The 17,885-nt window shown below is 39.9% G+C and overlaps 1 protein-coding gene across 4 annotated transcripts in view; it reads right to left on the bottom strand.

The window, feature by feature from the left end:
- The window catches only part of LOC308690614 (NACHT, LRR and PYD domains-containing protein 3-like), a 195,272-nt gene that overhangs the window by 118,262 nt on the left and 59,125 nt on the right, over positions 1-17,885 (bottom strand). The window lies entirely within an intron of this gene.

The following is a 17,885-nucleotide window of genomic DNA, read 5'->3' as shown; positions in this document are numbered from 1 at the left end:
ATGTCAACAAATTCAACATTTAGCAATTTTTGTCTATACACATGTGAGCTTAATGTATTTGTAAACATTTTGAGCGGATTGCTTAAAGTTATTGAAACTTTAGAGTGATTAAGAAGCGTGGATAAATGAACAATAAGGAAGGGACGTGCCTGATGATTTAAAAACACATGAGAACTCAATGGCTTTTTGTGCCGCCTGACAATGTGTTCTGCTTCGTGGCATTTTAATGGTCAAATACACACAAAATTAGGTAAAAAAACACCCATCTTGCTTGTGCGCGCGCTCATTTTTTGAATGACTTTACACAACAGTTCCAAAATTATGTAGTCGAGTCACATGACAATGGTAAGTGCTTACAATCTTGCATATTATGATATTAAGTATTTCTTATGGCCAGTTAGATTGGTATCTGCTGTACTTTATGGATTCATGTATTAAGTCTGAGTTGTTTTTATCTGCACCATCATATTACAGACAACTGCTGGTGTAATTATGCAGTTGTGGAGACAAATGATGATTCCAAAGCAATACATGCATATACACTAGTGTTGTCACGATACTAGAATTTCTAACTTCGATACGATACCTTAAAAAATATCGATATTCGATACCATTTTCGATACCACGGAGAAAAAAACTGCCACAATATTAAGGAGGTATTTTTTTTTTATTTAAAGCTGAATATAACAAGTCTAGAACATGACAATGAGGTATATTTTACAAAAATGTCCTGAGTTCTATCTGTTAATATTTTTTCATTGGACCAGAGCTAACATGAGCCGTTGTATTTTTATTACCTACTGTTATCAAAGATTAAAATATACTGTAACAAATGCATTGTTTATCGGTCATAAATGCTGGTTAATACATTAACGTTATTTGATGAACAGATTTAAACACAAACGTGCATGCATCACATGCGAAAACAATGCTCACTGGATCAAATTGATGATAATCGCTAATAAAGGCAAATTGCAGAATTAAATAATATTGTTTTGAATAAAGTTAAATAGGCACAAGTTCATTTACATTTGACCACAGTTAAAATATTTACTTCTAAGATTCCTCAGTCAGATTATATTAACTTTAAAGCTACACTGTGTGATTTTTACCCCCATCTAGCGGTGAAATTGTATATGACTACCCAGTGAATATTTGTTTCTGTTCCTCTCAATTCCGAGGGCGTTTTAACTCCTACGGTGGCTGTATTATTCCAAGATTAACATGGCTTCCAGTTATCGACTTCGTCCATGACAATAATAAACAATACGTCTAAAATGAATAAAACTACAGGACAGATGTCAGGAGGTAAACGTCACCCTTGGAATCGGCTATCCCAGCATAATCAGATTAGGCTAACGTTACAATGTGTACAAAGTAAAAGCAATTAAAAATAACTAAAATTTACCTTGTCCTTTTTTTTATATAGCTTAAAAATTGCGCCTTTAACCCTCTGGGGACCAAAAACGCGCCGGCGCGTTTTGCTCGTTTTTTTTTTTTAGCAATGAAAAATAAACACAAAATGCTCTGTTAATTTTGATCTTTAATTTTCGTGTTATACATCAATCGATCCTGTTCAGTTTCTATTTTTTTCTGTATACTCACAATAAAAATAAAGTGTTTTGCTTTTTGACAAATAAAGAAACTTTAACATGATGCGATTTCTGCCTTCTCTCTGTCAGTAAACTCCCATTTGAAACGCGTTCGAAAATGATCTATAACTCTGCGAAAATTCAGTCAAACAGGCAAACAGACCCACGGGCATAAAGCTTGAGATCGCATCTGTTAAATGAAGTCATGTATATAAAAAACAAATATTATCAGCTTCTGTAATCTGTATAAAAAGAGAGCGATTCCAGTCGAGCTCATTACGAGCTCATTGACTTTAATTCGTTCACGCCTACTCACGGAGCGCGCTATTCACAAGATAATGTGCTAAGCCATCTATGCAAAACAGGTAAACGCCCCCAAGCAAATGCATTAAACGCTTCAAGTTTCATCATTTCGTCCCCTGCGCGTTGGGAAGATGACACGGTACACCGGTGCGGAAGCCCTTCAGTTCGTCCTGGATACTAGCGACGAAGAGTCCAGATTTTCATCAGAAGAGGAGCGCGACTACTCTGATGACGACCGTTTGTATTTTGAAGAGCGACTTGATCCAGCCGTGGATAGAATTTCGGATGAGTAAGTATTTATTCTTACTTGCATTAATTGACAAGCTATTCAAAACATGAGCTTACATATTATACTGGGTGGACTTGCCATCCAGAGTACTGACATTTTATATCTACCTATATTCAACACGATCTAATGAAAGTGCATATCTATACCATGAATTTAATATCTCGTACCATTTCAACGTTAAAAATGTTTTGTTTTGTTTTTTTGTGTACATATGCTACACCCCTTGGTTAGGAAATTTGTATTTGTATGTGTAGCCTAAATGATATGTTTAGATCATTATGTATGAAAGATAGAATTTAGAAATTATTTTAGAAAGTAGGCCTAGTAGGTGTTTAGATTATATTTTGACTATATAAATGCTGCCTCATTATCATTAACGATGCATGCTCGCAAATATCAGTTGTAAATGTGTGTAAATGTGCTGAAATGTGTAAATATACCCAGTTAATGAAGTGCACAAATGTGTTAGGCTAATGTTTGCGGTGTGCCTCTCCGGTAATGGCCCATTGACACGCATATAGGCTTATTGCACGCGTCTAAAATTATTTACATCAGTAATTCATTATAGACTAATGCTACTATAGTTATATTTATGTAATAATATTCTTCAACTTTTTTAAAAGGAATGTAGCTTCATCACTACCTCCGCCTGCAACTCGGAGTGCGCTTAGCAACACAGTCAGAAATCAGAAAGAGTAAGTACATATTTACCCACTATTTTACAGGTGTTAGTTCAATTTTGTTTATACTTAGTGTTAATAATATGAGCCTGTATGACTTTATTATTTATTTTTGGAGATTGGTTGATGTTACATATGTTTTGTAACTTCACTCTCGCCTTCCACTGCAACGAGGACACGCAGCAACAAAAATCAAAAAGAGTAAGTACATATTTACCTACTATTTTACAGATGTTAGTTACATTTTGTTTATATACTTAGTGATGATACAAATGTAGCCTATATGTGCCTGTGTGGCTTTGCAACAAATGTGTTGTTATGCATGCACAATATAACAATTGTTGATTGGTAATGTTAATATAAAAGGTCACATATATGTAATATATGGTCACATTTGATTTGCTTAGAGCCCGCATCCACGGGGCATAAGCATTTACTGTGAGATACCTGCCTTTACTTTTGTTTTTACAAAATTACAATAAAACAGATTGAAAAACAAAACATTTGAATCTCCTCATTCTTTGTTCAGGCTGCCTCACTGATGGCCCATTAACACTTGGGGGAGCGTCTATGTCACACCCCTGGTCTGAATCTCATTAATATTGATGACCCATTACCACTCCCACGCATAAACCTCTTCTGACAAAAAAACTGTTTTACAATGTTTAAATCAATGTAGTGTTTCATGTGAACAATCAGGCAGGATGATTTTCACATAATTTTGAAGCTAGAACTCAAAGGGACAACATCAATTAGTCAAAAGTCTTGTGGACACATATTTATTATGTGTTTTGTGTTCTTAAATCAGCAACTTTCATTTTATTTTTTTCCAATAACCACGCATAAACATTATTCTCTTAAAAATACAAACATCTACATGCACGTTGCTCGCATATTATGGTAGCCCTGTTTGTGCTATATAGAGTGAATTTACACCTTTGCCATTAACATGTTTATAAATAACTGAAAAAAGCACAAATATCAAGGCATGTCAGAACATCTCAAGGACCCCAAAAACAGCTTGGTCCCCAGAGGGTTAAAACTATTCATCACCTATGATCCGTCGCAGCCATAGACTGTAAAAAAATTATTTTTTATGCAGCACAGATTTATGTTACAAGGTAAACAATACTTTTTCACCATTGACGCGAGGATGAAGTTATAGTAGAGGTCGTTCTGGCGTTATAAACAACCATGCTATGGTTAGACAAGCAACTATAAAACTTCGAATTTACACAAATGAATTACAACAGGCTGAATTACCTGTCGAGAAGAAAGCAGGCAACCTCGGCGTCCGTTTTAAAATCTTTTCTCCTCATGAGCTCTTTCCATCTGGGAAAAGTTACTCCAATATTGTCTATGGTCTTGCTGATTTGCCTGTCGCGTTGACGTTTTAATTCTCTCTTTCAAGTGTGAGTACGCAGGCACGCACACACACACACACCACACTATCTTTCAAATCTGCCGGCACTCGCGAGCTCGCGAGTAATCTCCCCCTCGCATTCGTCACGGTGTCACTGAGTGAAAAACGCAAAAGGCGAAGCTTGAATTTACAGGTATGTCCCTCTTTGGCTAATGTAGTTTTAAGATGGAGGGGCAACATGGCGACCGGCATTCGAACCCCTTCACCCGTATGTACTTTCAATGGCAGATTATAAACTTAAGAGAATACTTTATTACTTGAAAGAAGTAAATATACATTAATGAGCACTTATATTTTTGAAAGAACTAAGTGTTTTTTGCTAAGAATCAACTAAAAAAGTTACACAGTGTAGCTTTAAGATTTACAGTGAAAAAACGAGACAACACACTCATAACAACAATAGGCCATCTTGGTTAATGTTTCAGAAAACTTAAAATGAAAAGTTACAGGGGAGTTACAGTTAGTTATAGGGGATTTCAGAAAGAGGTGACCCATTGATGCTGAGTAGCATACAGGTACATGCTGCTAAATGGTCCACCTGGAGCTTGTTCGTTAAATCTGTTTTCAGAATTTTTAAAATGAGTGATGTGAGGGATGTTGATAGCCAAACAATCTTTTGGGTGCCCGTAGCCCGCTCGCAGTGTGAAGCGCGTGTCCGCGCTATTCTCCGACATGCCCGCTCGAGGTGTGTTTTTAACGAGTGTCCGCGCTATTCTCTGAAATGCCCGCTCGCGGTGTGTAGCGCGTGTCCGCGCTATTCTCCGACATGCCCGCTCGAGGTGTATTTTTAACGCGTGTCCGCGCTATTCTCTGAAATGCCTGCTCGCGGTGTGTAGCGCGTGTCCGCGCTATTCTCCAACATGCCCGCTCGCAGTGTTCTTTATCAACCAAAGCCGGTCGCGAGGGCGCCGCACTCGACATCTTTCCATTCACTTCACTTTTGTTATTTAACCAGAGCGAATGAGACGAGTGCGGTCACGTGTGGTGTTTGTCAACGCGCCTTTGGAGAGAAGTGAAAGTGACAGCTCAGCTAGTATGGGAGTATCGATACTTCGGGACATTAGTATTGGTACCATTCAGATATTTCAGTATCGATATTTATCGAAATATTGATATTTTTGACAACACTAATAAACACTACCAGTCAAATGTTTTGGATCGGTAATATCTTTAAGGTTTTAAAAGAAGTCTCTTCTGCTGCAATTTATTTGATTAAAAATAAAATATAACAGTAATATTGTGAAATATTATTCCAATGTAAAACAGCTCTTTTCTACGTGAATATATAGTAAAGTGTGTTTACAATAGCCTAATATAATGTAGGCTACTGACGATAACAAGGTTGTGCAAGGATAACAAGTAATTTTAGACACAATATTGGCATTTTCTGTTCTATTTCAGCAGCGAAAATAGTTCCACAGCACATCTCAAAGGAAAACTCAACCTTGTTTCATTACCGAATGATTCAGTGTTTTGAACGAATCAGTTGAGTCAAAGATTCAATGAATTCCTATTCATTCACAACCGCCTTATCCTTGAATGAATCAGCCGTTTGAATGAATCGTTTGAATAAATGACTCAATGACTCACTCATTAAGACGGTTGCCTGCCGCCTCCTACTGGCAGTTTATAAATATTATTTCTATTTACAAATAATTTCTTAATTGTATATTCAAAACATATTTAAAATAATCTCATTACATTATTTAATGCAGTTTAATTTGATTGGTAACAGCCCTTTAGCATCTTATTATTCTATTTTAATTTATTGATCAAATTTAAGAATTTTAAATGAAAGATGAAGCATATATTTAAAATGATAAGGGATAAATGCCCTTTATAAAGGTTAAAATATCATAAATATGACGATTTATTTATGTTAAAGCTGACTGAACAGTGATGAGAATACTGATTCTGAGTAAATTATATTTACAACACACACACAGAAAAAAAAAAAAAATTCCTGGACAAACAAATGTTTTTACTCGGACAAGTGAATGACCGACCGAAGGACAATCAAATGAAAAGGCTTAATGTTTAGCCCTAGTATATTTTTATTATTCATTTTTTTACCCATAAACCTGTCTTTAGGAAGCTATAAGTTACAGTGGCAAGAATAACTTTGTGTCACGGTGTCTGGTTTGTGTTTCCCCGGGTGTCCACTAGAGGTCTTTTTCCCTTCCTGTCACCATTCACTCTGGAACCGCAATTCCCATAATCCTTTGTCTGTTCCCATCCCTCGTGATTGCACTCAGCTGTTCCCTATCACATTGTTAGTGTCTGTGTATAAATACCCTGTCTGTTTCAGTTCATGTCATGGAGTCATTGTTGTATGTCATGCTAAACTTCTGAGGTCTGTTACAAATCTGTTCTTGTTTTGTTTCTTGTTTATTCTGTGTATTTGTTATTGGACTGATTAAAATGGATTTTGACCCTTGCATGGATGACTACGATTCTGATTACTTGGATTTTGACCTTTGCATGAATGACGACGAATTGGATTGCCCTGATTATAATATTGCTGCATTTGGATCCACCCATTCCTCTGTATTGTCCCGTGACAGAATGACTCCGTCAACAAATGGATCCAGTAGCATGAATATTTTGCAGGGCTTTGCTTTATGGGCCCACCAGAATGAGGAGGCCATGGCACTCAAATCCCCTAAACCCCTTTCCATCGATGACAGAGTCTTTTAGGGGAACCCGTCTGGCCAGATTTTCAGGGACTCGTGGAGCCTGCAGGGGAGGAAGTACTAGAGGTGAGCCCCGGACCCACTCTCCACTCCGGTCTTTCTTTGACCATGGGCCGGTGATGCTCAGCCCAGAGCGCCCTTCGCCGCAGGTCCTGTCCAGCCCAGAGCCTGCACCTCGCCATAAGAAACGACGGAGGAGGAGGAAGACTTCCCTTCTCTCTAATGTCCCGGAGGTCGTCCCCGTACAGGCCGCTGTGGTACCGGAGGTTGTCCCCGTGCAGCCTGCTGTCGTCCTGGAGGTCGTCTCCATGCAGGCCGCTGTGGTACCGGAGGTTGTCCCCGTGCAGCCCGCTGTCGTTTCGGAGGTTGTCCCCGTGCAGTCCGCTGTCATCTCAGAGATCGTCCTGGAGATACCCACCATCAGTCCTGCCACGGCAAGGAGGGCTGTCTTCCTCTTTTATGCTGTAGCAGTACTGCATGCTTGGAGGAGACACAGTAGGTCTGCCGATCCAGAGACTGTTCAGGTCCCGTCTGCCGATCCAGAGACTGTTCAGGTCCCGTCTGCCGATCCAGAGACTGTTCAGGTCACGTCTGCCGAGCCAGTGTTTCCAGACAAGATAGCCGCCGCCGAGCCTGTGTCCCCTGACAAGATGGCCGCCATCGAGCCTTTGTCTGTTCCTGTTCCTGAGTCGGTGTCTGTTCCTGTTCCTGAGTCGGTGTCTGTTCCTGTTCCTGAGTCGGTGTCTGTTCCTGTTCCTGAGTCGGTGTCTGTTTCTGTTCCTGAGTCGGTGTCTGTTCCTGTTCCTGAGTCAGTGTCTGTTCCTGTTCCTAAGTCAGTGTCTGTTCCTGTTCCTGAGTCAGTGTCTGTTCCTGTTCCTGAGTCAGTGTCTGTTCCTGTTCCTGTTCCTGAGTCAGTGTCTGTTCCTGTTCCTGAGAGGGTGTCTGTTCCTGTTCCCGAGCAGGTGTCAGTTCCTATTCCTGAGCCAGGGTCAGTTCCTGAGCAGCCAGTGTCTGTTCCTGAGCGGGTGCCTGTTCCTGTTCCGTGGCCGCCCGAGGGGTCGTCTCCGCCATGGCCGCCCGAGGGGTCGTCTCCACCATGGTCGCCCGAAGGGTCGTCTCCGCCGTGGCTGCCCAAAGGGTCGTCTCCGCCATGGCCGCCTGAAGGGTCGTATTCGCCATGGCCGCCTGAAGGATCGTCTCCGCCATGGCCGCCCGATGAACTGTCTGCGCCACCCTGGCCGCCCGATGGGTCGTCTGTTTTGCCCTGGCCACCCGACGGACTATCTGCTTCGCCCTGGCCGCCGGCTAAACCGTCACCCCCTGTTTCCGTTACCTTCCATGGTCCTGGCCCTCCATCCCTCCCCCTGATCCTCCACCGTTCCACCTCTCTCCTGGACTTTTGTTGGTTTTTGTTTCTTGTCGTGGAGCGTCTGGTAGCCGCTCCGTAGAGGGGGGGGTTATGTCACGGTGTCTGGTTTGTGTTTCCCCGGGTGTCCACTAGAGGTCTTTTTCCCTTCCTGTCACCATTCACTCTGGAACCGCAATTCCCATAATCCTTTGTCTGTTCCCATCACTCGTGATTCAGCTGTTCCCTATCACATTGTTAGTGTCTGTGAATAAATACCCTGTCTGTTTCAGTTCATGTCACAGAGTCATTGTTGTATGTCACGCTACACTTCTGAGGTCTGTTCTTGTTTTGTTTCTTGTTTATTTTGTGTATTTGTTATTGGACTGATTGAAATGGATTTCGACCTTTGCATGGATGACTACAATTCTGATTACTTGGATTTTGACCTTTGCATGGATGATGACGAATTGGATTGCCCTGATTATAATATTGCTACATTTGGATCCACCCATTCCTCTGTATTGTCCCGTGACACTTTGTGAAACCTTTGGGGGTGGTGGACAGGGTTTACATTAAGACAGGAGTATGCCTTAATCTAGTTAATCGTGCATTTCTTTTCTTTTATTCCACATCTGATGTGTGCAGTTTTTTTATTGCTTGCATTAAAATAATTTTCTCTTGTTTTGTTTTTTAATTGCAGTCTTTTTCTTCTGCCATTCATGCTTATCAGCTCCATGCAATCTTATGCTTTTTGTGGTTCAGCTGCACGCAGTCTGAAAAGGTTTTTTGGCAGTTTGCTAAAATAAAAGAGCCATTCTAAGAGCCATGGTTTAAACTGTTGACTTTTCTACCTTGAGAAAGAACGTTAAACAAACAACTTATATGGGCATGACAAATCATGACATAAGACTGACATTACTCACAACGTACCAATGCATTATCCCTCATGAACAATATAACGTCTGATGTTTGCATACGTGCATACCAGAATACCATTATGACATCCTTCATGAATAAACATTAAGTAGACTATGTGTTTATGAACAGCTCAAACAGAAATAAAATATTAATGATTCAGTTATTAATGGTTTTTACATGCTTGCCATAGGAGTTTGTAGCATAAAAGAGTGTTACAATAACTTTTTAGTGAACTTATAAGTGCATATATCCCATCCCATTTTAGCAACCCTAATTCCCACACTATGGAATTATTCACACTGTGAATTTAACGCATTTATTTGACATTTAAATAACCTATAAAAGATCTTTTGCAAGGACACAATGATGAAAATGTGACTTATGTAAGTCTAACATAAAATTATATTGCAATGTCTTTCTTTGCCACAGACATGACCTGTTATGCTTTTTATTCTAAATCACTCACTTATTTATTTTATACAGTTCAAGTAGCAGAAACCTCCGCCAAATAATTCTGATATTTTAATAATATTGTTCGTTCATTGGCCACTTAAAAGTACAATCTGTATTATATTTTTTCCAGGGATTAAAAATAATAATAATAATCCACCGGTTCACTCCGAGCAGAATCAGTCGCCTATTTTAACGTTTCTGTTCCTAAAAATACAGATTAATAACGTTATTTTGTTTTACTTTTTTGTAGCCTAGTTTATAATAAAATAATTATAATACACTGCTCAAAAAAATAAAGGGAACACTTAAACAACACAATGCAACTCCAAGTCAATCACACTTATGTGAAATCAAACTGTCCACTTAGGAAGCAACACTGATTGACAATCAATTTCAAATGCTGTTGTGCAAATGGAATAGACAACAGGTGGAAATTATAGGCAATTAGCAAGACACCCCCAATAAAGGAGTGGTTCTGCAGGTGGTGACCACAGACCACTTCTCAGTTCCTATGCTTCCTGGCTAATGTTTTGGTCACTTTTGAATGCTGGCGGTGCTTTCACTCTAGTGGTAGCATAAGACGGAGTCTACAACCCACACAAGTGTCTCAGGTAGTGCAGCTCATCCAGGATGGCACATCAATGCGAGCTGTGGCAAGAAGGTTTGCTGTGTCTGTCAGCGTAGTGTCCAGAGCATGGAGGCGCTACCAGGAGACAGGCCAGTACATCAGGAGACGTGGAGGAGGCCGTAGGAGGGCAACAACCCAGCAGCAGGACCACTACCTCTGCCTTTGTGCAAGGAGGAGCAGGAGGAGCACTGCCAGAGCCCTGCAAAATTACCTCCACCAGGCCAAAAATGTGCATGTGTCTGCTCAAACGGTCAGAAACAGACTCCATGAGGGTGGTATGAGGGCCCGACAACCACAGGTGGGGGTTGTGCTTACAGCCCAACACCGTGCAGGACGTTGGGCATTTGCCAGAGAACACCAAGATTGGCAAATTCGCCACTGGCGCCCTGTGCTCTTCACAGATGAAAGCAGGTTCACACTGATCACATGTGACAGACGTGACAGAGTCTGGAGACGCCATGGAGAATGTTCTGCTGCCTGCAACATCTGTGAAGAGCACAGGGCCCCAGTGGCGATTTTGCCAATCTTGGTGTTCTCTGGCAAATGCCAAACGTCCTGCACGGTGTTGGGCTGTAAGCACAACCCCCACCTGTGGACGTTGGGCCCTCATACCACCCTCATGGAGTCTGTTTCTGACCGTTTGAGCAGACACATGCACATTTTTGGCCTGCTGGAGGTCATTTTGCAGGGCTCTGGCAGTGCTCCTCCTGCTCCTCCTTGCACAAAGGCGGAAGTAGCGGTCCTGCTGCTGGGTTGTTGCCCTCCTCCGGCCTCCTCCACGTCTCCTGGTGTACTGGCCTGTCTCCTGGTAGCGCCTCCATGCTCTGGACACTACGCTGACAGACACAGCAAACCTTCTAGCCACAGCTCGCATTGATGTGCCATCCTGGATGAGCTGCACTACCTGAGCCACTTGTGTGGGTTGTAGACTCTGTCTCATGCTACCACTAGAGTTAAAGCACCGCCAGCATTCAAAAGTGACCAAAACATCAGCCAGGAAGCATAGGAACTGAGAAGTGGTCTGTGGTCACCACCTGCAGAACCACTCCTTTATTGGGGGTGTCTTGCTAATTGCCTATTATTTCAACCTGTTTTCTATTCCATTTGCACAACAGCATGTGAAATTGATTGTCAATCAGTGTTGCTTCCTAAGTGGACAGTTTGATTTCACAGAAGTGTGATTGACTTGGAGTTACATTGTGTTGTTTAAGTGTTCCCTTTATTTTTTTGAGCAGTGTATTTAGGCTATAATACTACTGTGATGCAGAGACGGAGAGACGTTCGGATCCATTTGCAGTATTTTAATAGAGAATAGTCAGACAGGCAATAAACAGTAACAGCGTCAAGAATGTCAGAGGCAATCCAGAATCATAAACAATACCATGCAGAGGTCGGGGCAGGGGGCAGACAAATATACGAGAATCAATAAACAGGCAAGGAACAAGAAACAGGGAATCAAACAATGTAGAATAAACGCTCAGAAATGTTAGCCGGGGCAAAACAAGACTTCGCAATGAGTAAGAGTTCAGAGTCAGTTTATATAGAGGGGAGAAGTGGATACACGTGTGCAGGTGATTAGACCTAGGTACGGGGCTGATGGGAAATGAAGTTCAATACTCTGGTGACGGTGTCCTTCGGTGATCGGAGAGAGCCACAGAGGTGCGATCTATGACAACTACTAATAATAATAATTTCTCTCTTTTCTTTTATTTTTTTTAATGCCATGGCAGCTTCTATGGATATAAATTCAAGGCGAGAAACAGGTTTTTATTTAATGTTTCATTATTTGCGAATCAAGCTAAACTATTAGGCCTATTATATAGGCTAAGCTTTGTACTTGGCATTATTGACATAAAATATCATCTTTCCCATATAACAGCACAGTGAATCGGTGGGTCAAGCTAAACGTCACAGATTATATTACAGACTATTCAGATTGAGTCGTGTAACATTTTATATGTTTGGTTGACTGTATTTTATTTTAATAATGAACAGGCTGCGATATCAAGTTAGCAATTCAAGATTTTTGTGTGCACGTGAGGCGGCGGTGCGACCACTGGATTTTTTCCTTCCAAGAGAGTAAACTGTTACTCCGTAATTTATGGTCATACAGATAAAAGCAAGACATAATTTATAAATTTACAAAAGATATTCAGATTTTGTAAAATAAAGAAAACAAACGGAATGTCTCTGTTTTCTTTATAGATTTTGGGAGCGCGCCACAATGAACTTAAACTCAGCATGTTTTCTTTCGTTTTTTAATCTGTAATATTTAAGTGAAATTTATTTCAGCCTTTTTTTGAAGAATCTGTCTAATATTTATTTTTCCCAACAAAACATCAAACAAATAAAAAAAAAAAAGGTTTTAGTTTAATTCAATTACACAAAAAATACGACAAAATGGTCATGTCAAAGCTTTTTTTTTTAATAGAATGATCTTGAGCAAATTCTATTTGTTGATCTGAGGTTTACATTAGTTGATCATGATTAAGGTGTTTGAGGGGAAATGGGTTTGGAAACGTTATGCATGAGTGTGGATAGTGTATGCCTATGTGTATATATGAAGTGATAGCTGCAGGGGCAAAAGCAAAAGAGAAAAGAAAAAGAAAATATATAAACTTATAGAACGGAAGGGGGGAGGTATGTGTCTGGTAATGTACACGGCTTGTAGTTATGTTTGTGTGGTATTAAGAAATGTCAAAAACGGGGACCAGGTGTCTTCAAAGGCTGATATTTGCTTCCTTCTGTGTGCATTGTGTTTCTCCATTGAAATGTATTCTGAGATTAAATTTGTCCAGTGATTGATATGGCAAGATTTCTTTGATTTCCAGTTTTGGAGAACTACTTTCTTAGCGACAGCTAGAGAGATGAGCAACGGATTCCTGTATTTTTGCGGGATATGGATTTCGGAAAAGTCGCCTATGAGACAAAGTGTTGGTGATGATGGGATTCTGTGGCTCAGGATGGTGGACAGTGTCTCAGTGATTGTAATCCAAAAAGAGTGAACTGGTTGGCAGTGCCACATGGCGTGCAAATAGTCGTCTGTGTTACCTATAGTGCATTGTGAACAGATATCGGTGTTGTGTAGGCCCATTTTGAACATTTTACTTTGGGTGATGTGAGTTCTGTGAATGACTTTATATTGCATAAGCTGCAGGTTTGTGTTATCGGTCATGAAAAATGTGTTCCTACAGATTTGTTCCCAGTACTCAGGGTTGGAAGAGACGGCCAGGTCGGTTTCCCACTTGGTTGTTGGGAGTGTTATTGTTGTGTTTTGGTTGGAAATCAATGTATATAGTTGGGAGGTTAATTTTCTGAAGTTATTAATTTTCATAATTTCTTCTATAAGCTGAGAAGGTTGTAATGTATTGTTGGTAAGTGTGGTTTTATCTTTAATTTGAAGTCTAAGTTGTTGATATTGAAGGAATTGTTCTCTCCCAACCCTATATTTCTGTGTGAGTGTGTTAAATGACATGAAATGGTGGTTTTCAAATAAGTGGTGAAGGTGTGTGATTCCTTTTTGTGCCCATGTGGGGAAATAAAGAGGTTTGTTCTGTAACATGAATTCTGGGTTGTGCCAGAGTGGGGTGAACTTGTTTAATTCTAGTGATGATTTTGTGATTTGGTTCATTTTCCACCAGGCTGTCAGAGTTGAATGGATGGTAATGTGTTGGCAGAAGTTGGATTTCTTGATTGATTGTGAGAGGAAGGGGAGGTCTGCAACTGGGATATTTGTGCATTGGTTTTGTTCCAATTCCAGCCATGGGTAATTATGCTTGTGTATATTGATCCATTTAACTAGAAACTGTAATTGATTTTCCTGGAAGTAGTGATGGAGGTTTGGTGCCTCAAGCCCCCCATGTGATTTTATATTTTGTAGTGTTGAGAGTGATATTCTGGGTTTTTTGTTTTTCCAATAAAATTGTGTTGTTAATGAATTAAGAGTTTTGAACCATTTATCTGTAGTAGTGGTGGGGATCATAGAAAAAAGGTAGTTAATTTTTTTTTTTTTTTATTGTTTATTTAAAAGGGACAATGCACATTAATTAACATTTTTTTGTTTACACTCAAAATGTAAATGTGCCAGAGTTAGCTAGAGAGCTAATTTTCATCTGTAGTCCCTTGGCAGGTCGACACAGCATCATAATACAAAAAGAATACATGTAAAACAGAGAACAATTTAAAAAAATAGATACAAAATACTAAGTACAATACAAAGAAGGGCAGTACCTACAATAAGATAAACCAACTATTAATGATTGCAGTTCTGAGTGTTTTTAATCCATTTCTTAAGTGTAAATTTAAATGATAAATAGCTGTTGCTCTCTCTGAGTTCAATAGGGAGGCAGTTCCAATAATTTGAGGCCCGTACTGAGAAGACTGTTTGGCCAAACTTACTACGTCTATACGGTACAACACAGTCTCCCCTGGTAACTGCCCTTGTTGTCCTGCCACTGCTGTTCTTCTGCTGTATAAATTCACCCAGTGGTGGAGGTGCAAGCCCATGTAAAATTTTAAAAATGAGGCAGGCATCTAAATAATGTAAAAAACTGTCAAAATTGAATAAATTATATTTAATAATAATATTGCAGTGGTGATAGCTGATAGGTTTTTGGTCTAATATTTTTAAGGTTTGTTTATAAAGGATTTCTATAGGTCTGAGAGTTGTCACATTTACTTGGGACCAGCTTGTAAAACAATATGATATGTGAGAAAAAATCATGGCATACATAAAAAGTTTGGCTGCCTCTGTTGTTAAATAGGGCCTTATGTGTCTAAAGTTAGCCAGATTATATCTAATGGTATTAGCCACCTTTTTAACATGCTTTTTAAAAGTTAAATTAGAATCTAAAATAATACCAAGGTATTTAAACTCAGACACAACCATGAGTTTTTCTCCTTCAATAAAAACATCAGCCTGCTGTGCACTTGTGGACCTCTTAGAAAAGAACATACAGACTGTTTTGTTAATGTTAAGATGCAGATGTGACACTTTTAGCCATTCGGAAACATGCACCAATGCTTCGGTTAATTTAGTTGCAGCCTGTTGTTTGTTCTTAGTATGCAGATAAAGAACTGTATCATCTGCATACATTTGTACATTAACAGATTGACAGACTGAAGGCAAGTCATTAATGTACAGGCTAAACAAGATAGGGCCCAATACTGACCCCTGGGGTACACCAATATTACAATCAAGATATGAAGAGTAAGAGTTACCAATATGTACACTCTGTTTCCTGTCAGTTAAATATGACTCCATCCATTTCATGGCCTCATCTGAGAAATTAAAAAAAGATAATTTTGATAATAATGTCCGGTGATTCACAGTATCAAAAGCCTTTTTAAGGTCCAGAAACACTGCACCTACTATGCCACCCTCATCTAATTGTGACTTAATATTTTCAAGGAGGAAACAGTTAGCTGTCTCTGTAGAATGGTTTGTGCGAAATCCAAACTGCATTGAATGCAAAGGGGTATAGCCCAAGTTTAGGTGTTTTTTCAGCTGTTCTGCTACCCATTTTTCTGTCACCTTGGAAATCACTGATAGAATACTAATGGGTCTATAATTTGACACCATTGTTTTATCACCAGACTTATAGATCGGAGATACTACTGCTTTTTTCCACGAGCTTGGAAAAGTACTTTGCCTAACTGACAGGTTGATCAGATGTGCAATAGGGCGAGCAAGTGCGTCCCTGTGTAATTTTAAAAATGAGGTATCCAAACCATGTGAATCCCTTGCTTTTGAATTTTTTAGCGAGGTTATAATTTTTATAACCTCTGATTCAGATATTTCCTGTATTTTAAAAATAGGTTTAGCTTTATCAATATGATTAAGTGGTATAGTTTCAGTTGGGATACCTTGAGCCAGCTCCCTGACTGAATTTATAAAGAAATCATTAAATGTACTTGCTATCATATCATTATCTTGGGTCAGGATTCCATTCACTTTGAGTTCAGGTAAAGTCTTCCTTTGTTCTTTATTCCGACCAGTTAATTTATTAAGATTTCTCCAAATAAGTTTCCCATTTCCTTGAGCTTCATTAATAATTCTAATAAAAAACTCTGCCTTAGACTTTCTTAAATTCCTTAAAACCTTATTTCGGAGAGTTGTAAAAGTGAGCCGGTCGCTACCATGCCCTGATTTTAGAGCCCTCTTTAAAGCAAAGTCTCGTTCTTTCATTTGTTGCCAGAGAGTGTCATTTAACCATGGTAAGGTGGTCTTTTGCCCATGTTTACATTTCACCTTTCTTGTGAAAGCTGCTCTTATCTCAGTAATAGTAGAAATAAAAGTGCTGCAGCTATTCTCAGTATCTCTGCTAGTTAGGAGGTCAGACCAGTCAATTTGGTTTATAGCTTTTTCTAAATTAATTGTTTCATTATTAGGAATTTTCTCATAGAATTGATTTCTTGAGGTCGAATTTACACATTTTTTTCTAGTTATTTTCCTTACCAGCAGTGTGATATTATGATCGGACAGACCAGTCAGCAGATTATGTGATGTAGTTACTCTCTCAGGTCTATTCGTAAATATCAGATCAATTTGAGTCTGAGAGGAGTTGGTTATTCTTGTTGGACCTTGTATCAGTTGGGAAAGATTGAATTTATTTGTTATCTCTTTAAGTTTTTTTCTCTCAGTTTTTTTATCCCAATTTATATTAAAGTCGCCCATTAGTATTAACTCCTTTTTACCATCACATTGCTTAAGAATATTATGGAGATGCTCATAAAATATGTTATTGGTTGATGGTGGTCGATATAGGCAAATGACAATGAAAGACATTTGAGGAGATAGTGACATATTCAACCCAATATACTCCATGTCTATTTCCTGTGACCATTCAATGAGATTACATGTTATTGTGTTTTTAACATATACTAGCAATCCTCCCCCCCTGCCCTTATTTCTATCCCTCCTAAACACATTATACCCAGAAATGTCAAGAGCAGCCTCAGGTGAGTGCTTGTTAAGCCATGTTTCGGAGAGACCAAGAAAGTCCAAGTTAGAGTGAGACAGTAAGTGTTCTATCTGATTGCTTTTGGAAACAATGCTACGTATATTTAAATGTCCGCCGAGTAATCCCTTGGGTTTGGATTGCGGATCCCAGATCAGTTTAGCATGATTAAGAGTTTTAAAAAAGTTAATTCTTCGATTTTTCCGAATCGCCGGGTTTAGTCCCCAGTGTTGCTGAAAGTAAGTGGGCTGTTTAACTGGATTTGCGGTTGAGTTGGCCCTATTTTCTTGTGAGGGCGGAGCAGTCAAAGTTTGAAACTCACCGCTACCTGGCGTTCGTGAACAGGAGCGCTCTCCACACAACATCCGAGGCAAGTCCCCAACAACTGCGGCCGCCGCATCCAGAGTAGGGACTGCACACCGTGCACCGGCACCAGAGAAAAGCGCCACGTCGAGAGCGCCGCTCCCCAGCCAAAACGAAGCAGCCAGGCCACTCCATCCGCTGCCGCTGTCCCCCCGCCGCAACAGGTCCCCCCCGCGCACACCTCCACTCGCCGACGGAGGCATCGCCAAAGCAGGAGGAAAATCCAGAACTTCCAA

This window comes from Scardinius erythrophthalmus, assembly GCF_964197995.2.
Source record: "Scardinius erythrophthalmus genome assembly, chromosome: 5".
NCBI classification, from domain to species: Eukaryota; Metazoa; Chordata; class Actinopteri; order Cypriniformes; family Leuciscidae; genus Scardinius; species Scardinius erythrophthalmus.
This window is presented reverse-complemented; position numbering and strand designations above follow the sequence as displayed.